At 41.8% G+C, this 12,500-nt stretch overlaps 1 protein-coding gene across 11 annotated transcripts in view; it reads left to right on the plus strand.

Annotated features, from left to right (window-relative positions):
* Positions 1-12,500, plus strand: part of EBF3 (EBF transcription factor 3) — a 120,464-nt gene that overhangs the window by 87,074 nt on the left and 20,890 nt on the right. The gene's annotated exons all lie outside the window — the stretch shown is intronic.

The following is a 12,500-nucleotide window of genomic DNA, read 5'->3' on the forward strand; positions in this document are numbered from 1 at the left end:
CAGTGCTGTTAAAAGGCAGGATGTGTCCTGCAGGACGTGTAACTGCTGGTAGCTGGACCTCAAAATACCTGTTCGTACGGGCACCCAGAAGCTCTGGTGCCCATCCAAGCCTCTTGGGTCTTAAAAATATCTCGATGTCTCATGAGATCAAACTCTCTCACCAGAGGCCTGTTACTTCCTGTTTTCATTTTGGCCAGAAATAGATTAACAACGGTATTTCCTACGCTGCTCCAGCCAGAAAAAGGAGTTAAGAAGTGTTCAGTGATGAAAAATATTTTTCAGACTATCTATCCAAACTTCTTGAACTTCCCTAAAGGTTCAGCTGAAGTTTTAGGCACTGGTTCAAGTAGCTGTTGTTGGATCCAAATAACTTTATCCAACCTTATTCACAATCTGGCTCTAAAAATTCTTTCAGACCTGAAACTTGGGATACAAACTCACAAACCTGGGAGTGATTTATTTGTGCCAATTCTTTTAAATACATTTGATTTTAATTTACAAGAGCATAAGAAAATGTCGGAACTTTGTGGTTTCCAGTGGTTTTAATACGAAAATTCTTACTTTGGGATGAAGTATTGCTGGCTTTTTATCTAAAATGTGTATTACAGTTTTTCTGGCATTTAACAATGAATTTAGCTGAGGTGCTGGGAGGGAAAAGGGAGAAATAGCAATTTAATTTACCGTACTTTTGGATGAGGATTCCAGGTAATAAATTTGATCTGATGAATCAATCTCTCTTTTGAAAACAAAGAGCCTTTAACTGTTTACTTGACAGACTGCAGGGATTCAGGGAGAGTTCTTGCTGCTTGTTGGGTAGATAATGCAGATTGCAGATGATGTGCAGATGATGTGCATTTTGATGAATATTTTCCCACTAGACTGCAACTGTTTCTATCTATTAATTTAGATCTAATGGGAAAAGTGTGTTCCTGGGTAGTTTTAAGCTGGGACTTTTTAAACAGTGAACGCACCGAGGATATGTTTTTCTGTCTGCCTAAGATCTATCGCTGAAATGAACTTTTAAGTGAAGGCAGCACCTGAGATTCCTGTCTCCTGTCTGTCCCCAAAGAGATCACGACCTCGGCAAAACCAAGGCTCGCGTTCACACCTGGGTGCCTCGCTTCTGGCTGGCAAGGGAGAGAATATTTACTTTTTCTTGATCTTTCTGATGGGGTTATTGCTAGAGTTACCAAATGGGATGGTGGTGCCCGTGGTGCTAACAACGTGTCTCGAAAGCAGCCGTTGTTTTGTAGCCTGGTGCAAAGGTGGTAACCGCCGGTGGGGCTGCACGCGGTCACGGATATGGCCTTAGAAATGCTGTTATGAACGCAGCCCATGCAAAACTTCAGCAGAGTATCCTGACAAGCACGACTGTTTAGCTAAGATAAGTGCTCAACAAAATAAAAAATGAATGAATTGAAAGCCTCAGACTAAGTTCCAGATACTTTAGCTGTTGCGAGCTGGTGCAGGTCCGTTGCACACAGGGAAGCGCTGCAGATTTGAACCAGATGACGGTCTGGCTCTCGGTGCACAGTCCTGGAATTTTGAATTGCTTTATAGTAACGTCTTAAACTGATTTCTTAGGTGTGGATTTTGTGAATTTGGCGAATTTTGCTGTTTCGAACTTCTTTCTGATGTGTAAACGCAAATATGTACGAGACTGTAAGGAAAAGCCATTAGTTTCTTCTTTCCTGGGGTGGTCTTTTGTCTTTATCGCTATGTAAAGATGTTCAAAAGAATCGTGAGAACATCAGGAGCTTCTCCCGCTGGAATTAAATTGTGATAAAGTTGCATTACTAACAACACTTTAACGGGAATATGTATTTAAAACAGCTTTTGAGGGGGACAAAAGCCTATAGCGCAGCAATAAGAAAATAAAAAGATAAAGGCAGCGCCTGTCTGACCGAGAAACTTCTGCCTGCTTTGCTTTATCCTGAAGCGATAGGGTGGACTGAGATAGTCTTTGGAAGTCACAGCTGCCGTTGAGAGCGACGCCAAGCCTCACTGTATTTCAAAAAATGAAAATGATGTAGCCCTAGAGGAAGGAGGGGCTGAATCCCCAGGGCATCTGTTTCCCATCAGTGTCCCACCATGCTTGCAGTCTGGCTTGGCACTCTAACATTTAACCTTCCCAGCATGAGGTAGACCATAGGGCAACAAGGCTGCGGAATAATGAAACAAGAGTGTAGTGTGGTGTACAAAGCCTTTGTGCGCCGAGAAGTTGAGACATTAAATGATCAGGGTACAGAGATATGAAAGTTCCAGATTTTTCTGAAAAGCCCCCATTAGTCTCACGCAGAAGGAAGAGCGTGCCGTCTCTCAGCAGGCAAAGGCGAGGCCTTTCCCCATCTATCCGTGCCTTTTTGCCCGCTGCTTTCAACTATTATAAAGATACAATTACCTTGGGAGATTGTGGCAGTTCAGTTGATTAGCACGGTGAATTAAAAGAATGAGTCACAAATGACATGTCCAGCTCTTCTCTACTAGTCCTTTGTATTCCCAGTATACCTCACCCCTGTTGTAAGAAGGTCAAAAATTAGAGAGAGATAACAATTTTCAAGCAGCTAGCACTTAGGAGCAGAATTAACAATCATTCTGTATGTAATTGCCAGTTAATAGTAAATTGCCTTCTAGACTGTAAAATGCAATATAAACTGGTGGGCACCTAAAATTAAATTAATGAGGTATTTGCTGCATTTAAAAGCGAATAGTGCAAATTAATAACTGGGTACAATACTTGTTTTAATATATATCGAACGGCGCATCGTTTGCTCGTGTAATAATAATTTAAAAAGTGCTACCTGAAAAATTCTCTGTCTGTCTGGGTAAATCGAGTGGTTTGCGCAGGTTGTAGCCATAATTTTGCTGGTAAAGTCTTCCAGGTTTCTAAATTAAATATCAGAGATTATTTTTTAATTAGAATATAAGCACTGCGGTGTTATTTGATTACGGCAAATTGTGATTTGTGTGCTTCTAAATGAAATTATGTTACAGATGAAATTGCACCTTTATACACATATTTTAAGCTGGGTAGATTCTCTTGGTTTACTTTAAGATGAGCGGCAGGACTGTATTTACAGTGTGTTTGTGCCACGGCGTTACTGTTTTCTCCAAGTGTGTATTTTGCATAATGATTTCCTAGGGAAGAAAGGAAGCGTAGTCCGACCCAGCGCCTACTCAAATAGTTTTGGAGAACGCCGTTTGGCACTGGGAACCTGTCATGCTGGCTTGCTTTCACCCCAGTGTTTCTGTTGCACTCTCTTATTTTGACAACTTCTTTTGCTCGGTTAAAGCGATGACCCAAATTGTCAGGAGACAGCAGATCGTTTGCAGTAGACTGTACCCGGTCGCTGTGCAAGGTATTGGCATTCGATGGCAAACATGTCCAGAGCAGCCGTAGCGAAAGCGTGAATGCTGAATACATGGAACCCTTCCCAGCTCTGCCATGCATTTGCTAGACGTGAACATAAAAATGATTATTTCGCACAAAGACTCGCATTCAATTTTAAGCTTACGAAACCATTACTCAACCAGTAATCGCTCACAGTTTGTGTTCCTTCTGATAGAGCGTTTGTGTTGAAGAAGTACGGCCGGGCTCCGAGGCTGGCACGGCACCAAGGGGGGGAAGCCCTCTGTAGTCACTACATTGTCCAGATTTTTCGGTTTGGCTCGGTTTCGCCTCGGTACGGAGACCTCCGCTTTGGCTGGGTTCCCTCCGTTAACCCCCACTCCACTTCCCCCTCTGAAAGATCTCGTGTTCCTCAAGTATTTTCCAGATCTTTTGTGTGCATTCAAATGGGATTCTGTCAATGGCGCTGTTACACTGTTTAGAGTCAATAGCTCCCTTCCATCACAGCCAACACAAACTAGCTGTCTCATAGGTCAGTGCTCTTTAAACAAATTACTTGTATCCACAGAGCAAATGATTGTTAATTGCCTCCCACAAATCATACTATTTTTACTATGCTAAACTACATGCTAATGCCTTAGTTAAATTCAAATCACCTGATTATTCCTTCTACGTATTCAATTATTGTTCTTAAGTACGGAATCTGGTGACTTTGCCAAACAAATGCTAAAAATATATCTAATGGACACGGGACTTTATTGGAAAGCCTTAAAAAAAAAGTACAGTTACATTCATTTCAATGAATTCCTCAGCATTTCTCATTCATGTATATTGCATTTCCTTTTTTTTTTTTTTTTTTAAGTGCTGTTGTCCTGAAGCAACTTACAGTCGTTGTTATTACACTATTGGTTATTTATTGATCAGACGTTGTGTCAGTATTGGTTGTTAGCAAGCTGAAAAAAATCAAGGTAGAACAAATATTCTTGCCCTTTCTTCAAGATGGGTCTTTCTAAGCCAGTCAAAGTTAGCACTGAAGAGCCAAAACCAGAAAGTCCCTCTGTTAATATGTTTAACCGCTTTATTTGCGCTGCAGTAAAACGTATTTTTCTTAAAACAGTGATGTTGAAGGGAACCAGTTAACTGTCTTTTCTTATAAAGAAGGTTTTTTGGCTTGACACACATTTTTAATTAATAGGGCGATGCTAAACATACAGAAATGATTTAGTACCATCAAGTCAATAGCGTGTTGGATAACGTATATTATATAATAGCTCTTTTTTAAACAGTAGCAATTCCAGGTTTATCAGGGTCATTGTTGTCCCCTTTCTTTTCTGTCTCAAAGGAGGCCAGAAGAATGAGACATACCATTTGTGCTATTGCACAAGTAGACTATTTGTCCTAATCAGTGACACCCATTTACTAGAATTGCTTAAAATGAACTATACCTCATACAGAAATCGCACATTTAGAGTGTTCCATTCATCATCTGAAAATTGAGGGCCAGTAAACTTTTCTGTTCCTCCAGCGGGATCATAGACATGCATCAAAATGTTAAAAAATGATTGGTGAGAGAGAACTGTCACCCATTTATCAAGGAAAAGGAACATTATTTGCTAATTTCCCAACCAAGGCAGTGACAGGGTGCTTCGTCTTTAGACCCATGGTGACCAACATGGCCTTTTTGTTATTAGTACAAGTCAAGCGCTTTTTGGCTGTTGCTAACAAGACACATTTGTCTATCATCAGAGAGTGCTTTATTTTTTTCCGAGTAGCTGTGACCAAAGTCTGCTCCCAGTGCCATGAGTGGCTGCACCTCGCCAGGTCGTGGTAGCACTGAGTCACAGCAGAACTGATAAATCACAAAGTTTCCGTGTCAAGGTGAAGGTATTGACTCTGCTGTACCCAAACTGACAAAATGTAGCGCTGAAGCGATGGCAATTCATCTTGAAAAAAGGACAAAAGGGTCATCGTGGCTTCACGTAATAATCAGGAAAATTTGAGTGCTGAATAAGACCTTTCCCTTGTTTTCTCTGAGAAGGGGGAGAAAATGCTTTTCTCCTTTTTTTCTGTATGTAGTCTATAATTAGACAGTAAAATCAGCTGCCTGGATATCAAACTGACTAATTCTATTTTCATTTCTATAAATTTGGGGTTATGGCTGTTCTGTGTTACTATAGCCTGATTGTAACACTCAGGCTAAAAACTTCCCAAAGTTTCAAATCGAAGACAAAAGGTGAAAGGAGAGGAAATAAGATATTTCACTGAGAACGTACATCTTGTTCTCATGTAACGAAAGCAAGATAGCAAACAGAGAAATCTGGGTCACACTGGGAGATATCCGGCGGAATGTCTGGCTTTGGCCAGTTGTTGCTACACACGATACACGCCTACACCAGTGTTCCCATTACATGAATTTGTGCCCTCATCGAAGTGATACTGAGCTGAAAAGCAACACGTCCACCGACTTCATGGCCTTTGCATTGAGTCTAACGTAACGTGGAACTAAGGAAAACACCCAGAAGCTCAGGGTTAACATGAATAACGAGTTTATTGTATTTTGGACCTTCTTATACCTCTGTGTATTACAGCCATGATGAAAAAGCTCAGTAGTGTTTCCGTGTCAAACCTTAGTTGCTGCGAAGTCTGTGTCTTATAGACACATTTTTTTGGCCAAGTGATTTTCACGAAAGTTGGGAGACATTGACTTGGGCCTGAAGCCTCATGCACATTTTTTTTTTTTAATTAATTATCACTTTTTTTTTTTTTTTTTTAAATTAATTATCACAACTGTAGATAATGCAATTCACTGAAGAAAAAAAATCAAAAGGTGTTTCAAAAATATTTTGGATGTGCACTATTATTTATGTTTTAAAATAATTTCCAGGACATTATCCATTATGTAGCTTCTTAACAAAACCTAATGTTTCTAAAAATTTTTTAAAACCTGTTTCATAAGCATATGGAATACAGATATTTCCACAAGAGTTGTTAGTCAGCGTAGCTGTTATTCACAGGCTGAATATAAATGACTGTAGATGATTATTGATTTTTAAGTACACAAACTTTCACTGAAACCATGCAAAGTTGCACGATTGGAAAAGCTCCGTGGTGGATGCGGGGTCCCTCACGCGATGTTTGCCAAGGTCAGCAGATGCTGATCCCTGGCACCAGCTGCCCCTTTGCCATGGAACGTGATCCTTGTCTTGGGTGTCCGTTGGCTGTGGACGTGCAAGAGGAGCCAACGGAGGGATGCGGGCAGCCAAGCCAGCATTCCACGCTTTCTGAATTTCCTTTTTTATCCTAGTCTTTTATAGGCTGGGAATTTGCAGTCTAGGCCTGGATAGTTTATATTTTTGCTTACACAATTTCCAACACATACAAATATTAAGGGGGGAAAGAAAGGAACTATTTTTGACATGATCTTGAGAACATCTCCTTAAATATGAACGTGCAATATGGCACCTCAGAAAACTTTTTTTTTTTTTTTAATCTTATTAAATACCTGAGTCAAAACCTTCAACATTTTCAGTTTTCTCTGAGCTAAATAATTTTAGGATACAAAAATATTTTTATTTTGTATGACATAAATGTTTTTAGATTATCATTGAAAACTAAACTGATAATTTTACACAACTCTGAACAATTAGAATACTAATAACATGGGCTTTCTGTCTGTTTTTAAAGTTACAACGTCCACTGTGCTTAAGCATTCCATGAAGTTTTTATAGGCTCACTGAATTCAGTTAGTTATTTGAGGTATTTTTTTCCAATATCCACAGGCAATAGAGACTTTTCAACTTTGAGTAAGATATATTTCTGTTTAAAATTGTTATAAGACAGAGGAATATTGTTGTAAAAGCTATGTCAGACGATATTAAGGATCTGATTAATAGGAAATAAGAAATCTGATTTGTCTAAATATTACATTCAAATACTACAGTATGATATTCTTAGCTGAGTGATCGCTACTAAATATAAACGGAAGAAGTTGTGCAGAATGCACAGCTCTTAGAGATGTTTGCTGAAGCATCATAGACTTCACATGGCTCTGAGGTGGATAAATAGCTCTGAGGAGCTGAGGCAGTGAAGGCAGGCACATGAGCAGCTCTTCCTTTGCTGTCATCAAGCATCGTTTTCAGCAGAGCACCTGAAATTCCGGTGTTCCAGAAGAACTGTAGCACTCGGTTGTGCACCCTCCTGCCTAAAGAGCACCCATACCTCCTCGGGGTTTCTGTGGCAGATGGTGCACATCAGCTCCATCAGCTATTTGGGAAGGGGGGGCATGCAGCACCTTATAATCCAGCTACGTGGCACAGGGCTGGTGCTTCCAGCCAGGAGGAATTTCTGTGCTCGCAGGCTCCAGTAGCACAATTCCAGCATAATTCTCTAAATGGCGTGAGGGGGGAGCAAGAGGAAGGAGATGGATCTATACAGATCTGTCGGTGTTTATCCAGCTACGAGGCCTAGCAGAGGAATAAACTCCCAAATAATAACAGAAATACAAGAACAGATGCAAGCCCAGTTGATGTCAGTCAAATATATCTTAATTAGTAAAATACCTTGGAGTATTAAATAGTTGAAATGTAATGTTTTGCTGCTTTGATGTAGTACCACAGCAGTCAAACCCTTTACCAGATCAGCAATGTGCCTTGTTTTTTGGAGTAGACTATTTTGTCCTGTTAGTCGTGTCACGTCGTTTGCATAAAATGCCGTGTTTTATTGCAGTTACGTTTGCATTAGGCTGTGGTACTTCCTTGGCACGACAGGAGCGGTTATGATTTGCTGTTGTACAAGTTTCCTTCCCCTTTTGCTCCAGGCTGCACGGCTGCCAAGCCTCTCCTTTGCAATGCCCCGTGCTAACAATGGATAAGATCTGGCTTCTTACTGGTGGGATCCTTCATTTCTCGTGATCTGCTCACTTGATATCCACTTAAATCATGGTAAATTGGCAGGTATTTTACACGGCCGACTGTTCTCAGTTAGATTGAAATGGATGATGTGGTCTGATATGGTGACTCAGGTAAGCCCTACACCAGGTGTGCTGCAGGAGGGTTGACCAGAAGCAGTTTCCATTCACTACTTCACACTTCATCTCTTAACTACACTTCTCTAATCCAGTATCACTGAATCTAAATATCTGTAAAAGCAGCAGAGTGATGTTTGTACAATACGGTAGGTTGGGTTGATGCCTCAGGATGTCCATGTTGTACAGGTGAGGCTCACTCCTCCCCATAAATCCATCTATCGTGTTGCTCTCTGGGGCCAGACGCATGGTCCACCTCACCAGGCACCTGACCAGTGGCCTCGGGGGATGCTACGGGGAAGCGTACACAAGCAGAGGGTGTATGAGGTCCTGTCCCTCCTGTACCACCTGCGCTGTGACACTCGTCACTCATCTTTAGAGGCTCGGGGAGCACAGAGCTGGGCAACCAATGGCCCATTTTCAACCAAATGTTGAAATTTTTGGTATCTCAGAGAGGGAGATGGAGCTGGGGAGCGCTGTGCTGGCAAAGCTGCAGTACCATCCCAGTTCTGTAATCCTGCCTTAGTTTTTATGCACAGAACTTGAATTTTGCTATCTACAGGGGTCACCCTGCCCCAGAGGAGAGCTCTCAGGAGGTCAGCATGGATGCCCATCCTTCTTCATCTTCATGGTGTGCGCCCGAGTTTGCTCAAACTGCCCCAGCCAACACACTGCCTTTTTACTGGTGCTGCCATCTTGCTTCACAGAAACTTATTGTTCTTTCCCTTTTTATATTTTTTTTTTAATTCATTTCCTCCTTTGCTTTCTCCCTTGCTTTCTCCCTCCCCTCTCATTCGTTCATTCGTTCATTCGTTCATTCATTTAAGGTAAATCTGTAGCTATTATGGTGGTAATGACTTTTTTTGGTAAACATAGGAGCTCAAAACACAATTGTTCTCAGTAAAAGTGGAAATGCAGGAGTCCAGGCAGAACCCATGGTCATGAAGATATCAGTGCTTTCCTTGTGACTGAGTGCCACTTGCCAAAAGGTGTGCCAAGGCACCCAAAGTCCTGGGGTGGGACAGCCTGGAGAGGTCAAGGGGTCCTTGAGCGTTGGCTGTGGGTGGGGAGGGGAAGGTCTTGGGCTGGTGAGGAGGCTGGAGACCCCCACCAGGGGGTCCCCATCAGGGGCTTCTTGGCAGCCTCCTGGCACCCCTCCTACAGCCAGGGTGCACCAGCCCTGCTGAGCCCCACACCCAGAAGGATGCCAGAATTGGGCTCTTGAAGATTAGGGGACAGATTATTAGACATGTAGTGTTTTTACAACCTCAATTTACTGCACATTAGTGGAGGACACACATTCTTTGTGTCTTGGATAATTATCTGGCCCCTCATCATTGCTTTCTTCCTTCCTCCCCTCGTTCCTCTGTTCCTTCCTTCCTTCCTTCCTGGAGGAAGGCGGCAGCGGTTGGTTTAGTAGGTGGCTGGAACCGGCCAGGAAGCTTTTCCCCTTATTTCTTCTCCCAATACACTTTTAAGTAGAAAGTGTCTACTGTTGGAGATGTTCTGACCTACTCTACAGAAGCAGATCTCTGACAGGGACAGACCATTCTCGAGCTGAGTGAATCGACGTTTGTCTTCAAAGACGTAAAAGCTACAAATGAGCGTTCCTGTATCGCTGACGCTCGATACGCTCTTTCGATATTTCTTTGCTGACTTCTGTGTGATTTTGCGTTCCCCGCAGGAGCTCGCCCTCCCCGAGGCCGGGGCACGTGCTGCACCCAGCATTCCACAGCGGAGGGCTGGATGCAGGGCCTCCAGTTTCCTCCAGACTATAAAAGCCATAATCAAGCACGTTCTTTGCGATACACGAACAGGGGTGTTGGAATGTGATCCAGTCGTTGTCGGCAGGGATGTTCTTTCGCGACAAGGCGGCAGGGCTGCCCCCTTCTCCGTGGGCAGCGTCGCATCCCGATGCCCTTATTCCCTGCCAGGTTCTCCTGAATGGGAGGACAATCCCTCCATCCATCGCAGGTGTCAACGCCTGGGGTGGGCTTTGCTTTCCAATCAGGAAAAATAAAATATATATAAAAAAAAGGCGGTTTTCCCAACGTTAGTATGAGTATTTTAAGGAAAATTCTATACCGTTATCTGATTGAGCGTAATTATTAGCTGACCTGTGAATTTTAGGCCTGTAATTGAAACAAGTGAGTGAGTGCCATTGTTTCCCTTTCTGAAGGAAAGCTAGGCGATTACGAGAAACTGGGTAGATAAAGACAAAGGTGTCGTTTTGGTTTTTTAATGAAAAATCTATGTTTAGTTTCTTTGTGGAATGGGGAGAACTTAAATGCCTTTTAATTTTTTTTTATTATTTTTTTTTTTTTACAGTAAATAGGTTGTCCTTAGTAAGTCCAGGGATATTAGTCCTGCTTCAACAAGCAAGAGTGCCTTCTGATGAATGATGTGTTCAACCCCTCCATGCCTTTGTATTTCCTATGCATTCCACAATGCTTGGCTCACCCTGCCGAGTTCTGTGATTGAAATTCATTGCCAAATTTATTGAGAAATTAATGAGAAAAGCTGCAAAGTATTGACTTTGAGAGGAAAACACAACTCATCTTGAATGAGGAGGAAAATGCAGCAATAATTTAGCCACTATTGATTTTGCCCTGTCCATGTATTGATCTTCATTTTACAATATTAATTTGCACCTGCAATCGGCTGCAAAGGGAACCGATTTCATTTCTTTGCAGTGTTAATGTGCAAAGCATTAGGTGCTCTTAAGAAGTGGTGGTATTACAAGTCACATCGGAAAGGCTGATTTTTTTTTATTTGTGCTTGTTACCGAAATAGACTAAAAATTAATTTTTTGTCTGACAAAATATTAAAGCGAAAACCCATCTCGAATGTATACCTCCTCTCAACCCCGTAGGCTGCTTTTCATCTGGATGAGGAACAATCAGCAACCTGAAATTCCAACCACTTCTCATCATCATGCCCATATCAGTTCAAAGTTCATGAAATTTCTATGAGCATTGATCTTTACCCATTGATTTTTTTTTGCAGCAGATCTTTGAAATTTTAATTTCCCGAGCATCTGAATTTCTTATAGATGAAATGCACTTGGTAGAGACAGTTGATGATAAAGTGGTGAACTTAGCATCATTTTAAAGCCTAAAAAAGGAGAAAAAACAGGCATTTGCAGACTTTGTATAATGTTTTGAGGTGAAATGATAAAGGTGCTCTGATAGGGGTGAAGTATTCAGCGGGGAGTTAAATATCAATTTTGTCTTCGGCGGCCACACATTTTTAATGCAACTTTTTATACAGTCATTTTTGAAAGAAAAGCTATCTGGAGAAACAGCAGGACTAAGAGACATTCTTCACTGCACAATCATTTGCTCACAGCAGTCTTTATCACCTGGTCAAGTTCACCTAGTTACTTATCAGTAGGACATTTAATAACCTCAAGGTGATATAATTGCTATTGGCATTTTTCCCCCTTGGATTCAGCTGGTTAATGTGTAAACTACTTGTCAGCAAATAGCACTTTGTCACTGAAATCACTAACACCCTCTAGAGGAATGTCTCTGTATTGAGCAATTTAATTTTACTTTATTTAATTTTTACACATTACAACCTGTGTTCATTCAGGCACGTTGAAGGCTCGCAGTCTGCTAAAGCAGGGTGCGGGTGTCCCTGTTAGCAAAATATACTATATCTTATTTAACAATCCCCACGGCTTAATTGAAGCTCTCTCTTGTCCCTCGGAAAAGGAACTGCAGATGTTCTTATTATGTAGTTATGCTGCTAATGTGAAAAACTGCCTCATTACGAGGATCTGTTTGTAGCTAGAAAATTACTGCATTATGACAAATGCATGATTGGGAAGTTACAGGAAGATGATCATTATTGAAATGAAACTGGAACTCGTTTAATAGCTGGAACCAGCAGCTGGAATGAAGCAAATGAATGTCTTCCTGTTTTTATTATTGCAGGCAGGTTTTTTCAGTCAGAAAGAAAATTTGTGCCGAATTGAAGGGCCGCGGATCGAGCGCCCCCGGCCCCGCGCTCTCCCCGCGTTCGCGCCGTCTCTTTGCGCGTTCGGTGACGCTGGCTGTAAAACCAGGCCGAGCACTTCAGCACAATTACTTTGGAAGTACTTGAGCGTCTACCAGACCGCTAGAC

This window comes from Tauraco erythrolophus, chromosome 9, assembly GCF_009769465.1.
Source record: "Tauraco erythrolophus isolate bTauEry1 chromosome 9, bTauEry1.pri, whole genome shotgun sequence".
NCBI lineage: Eukaryota > Metazoa > Chordata > Aves > Musophagiformes > Musophagidae > Tauraco > Tauraco erythrolophus.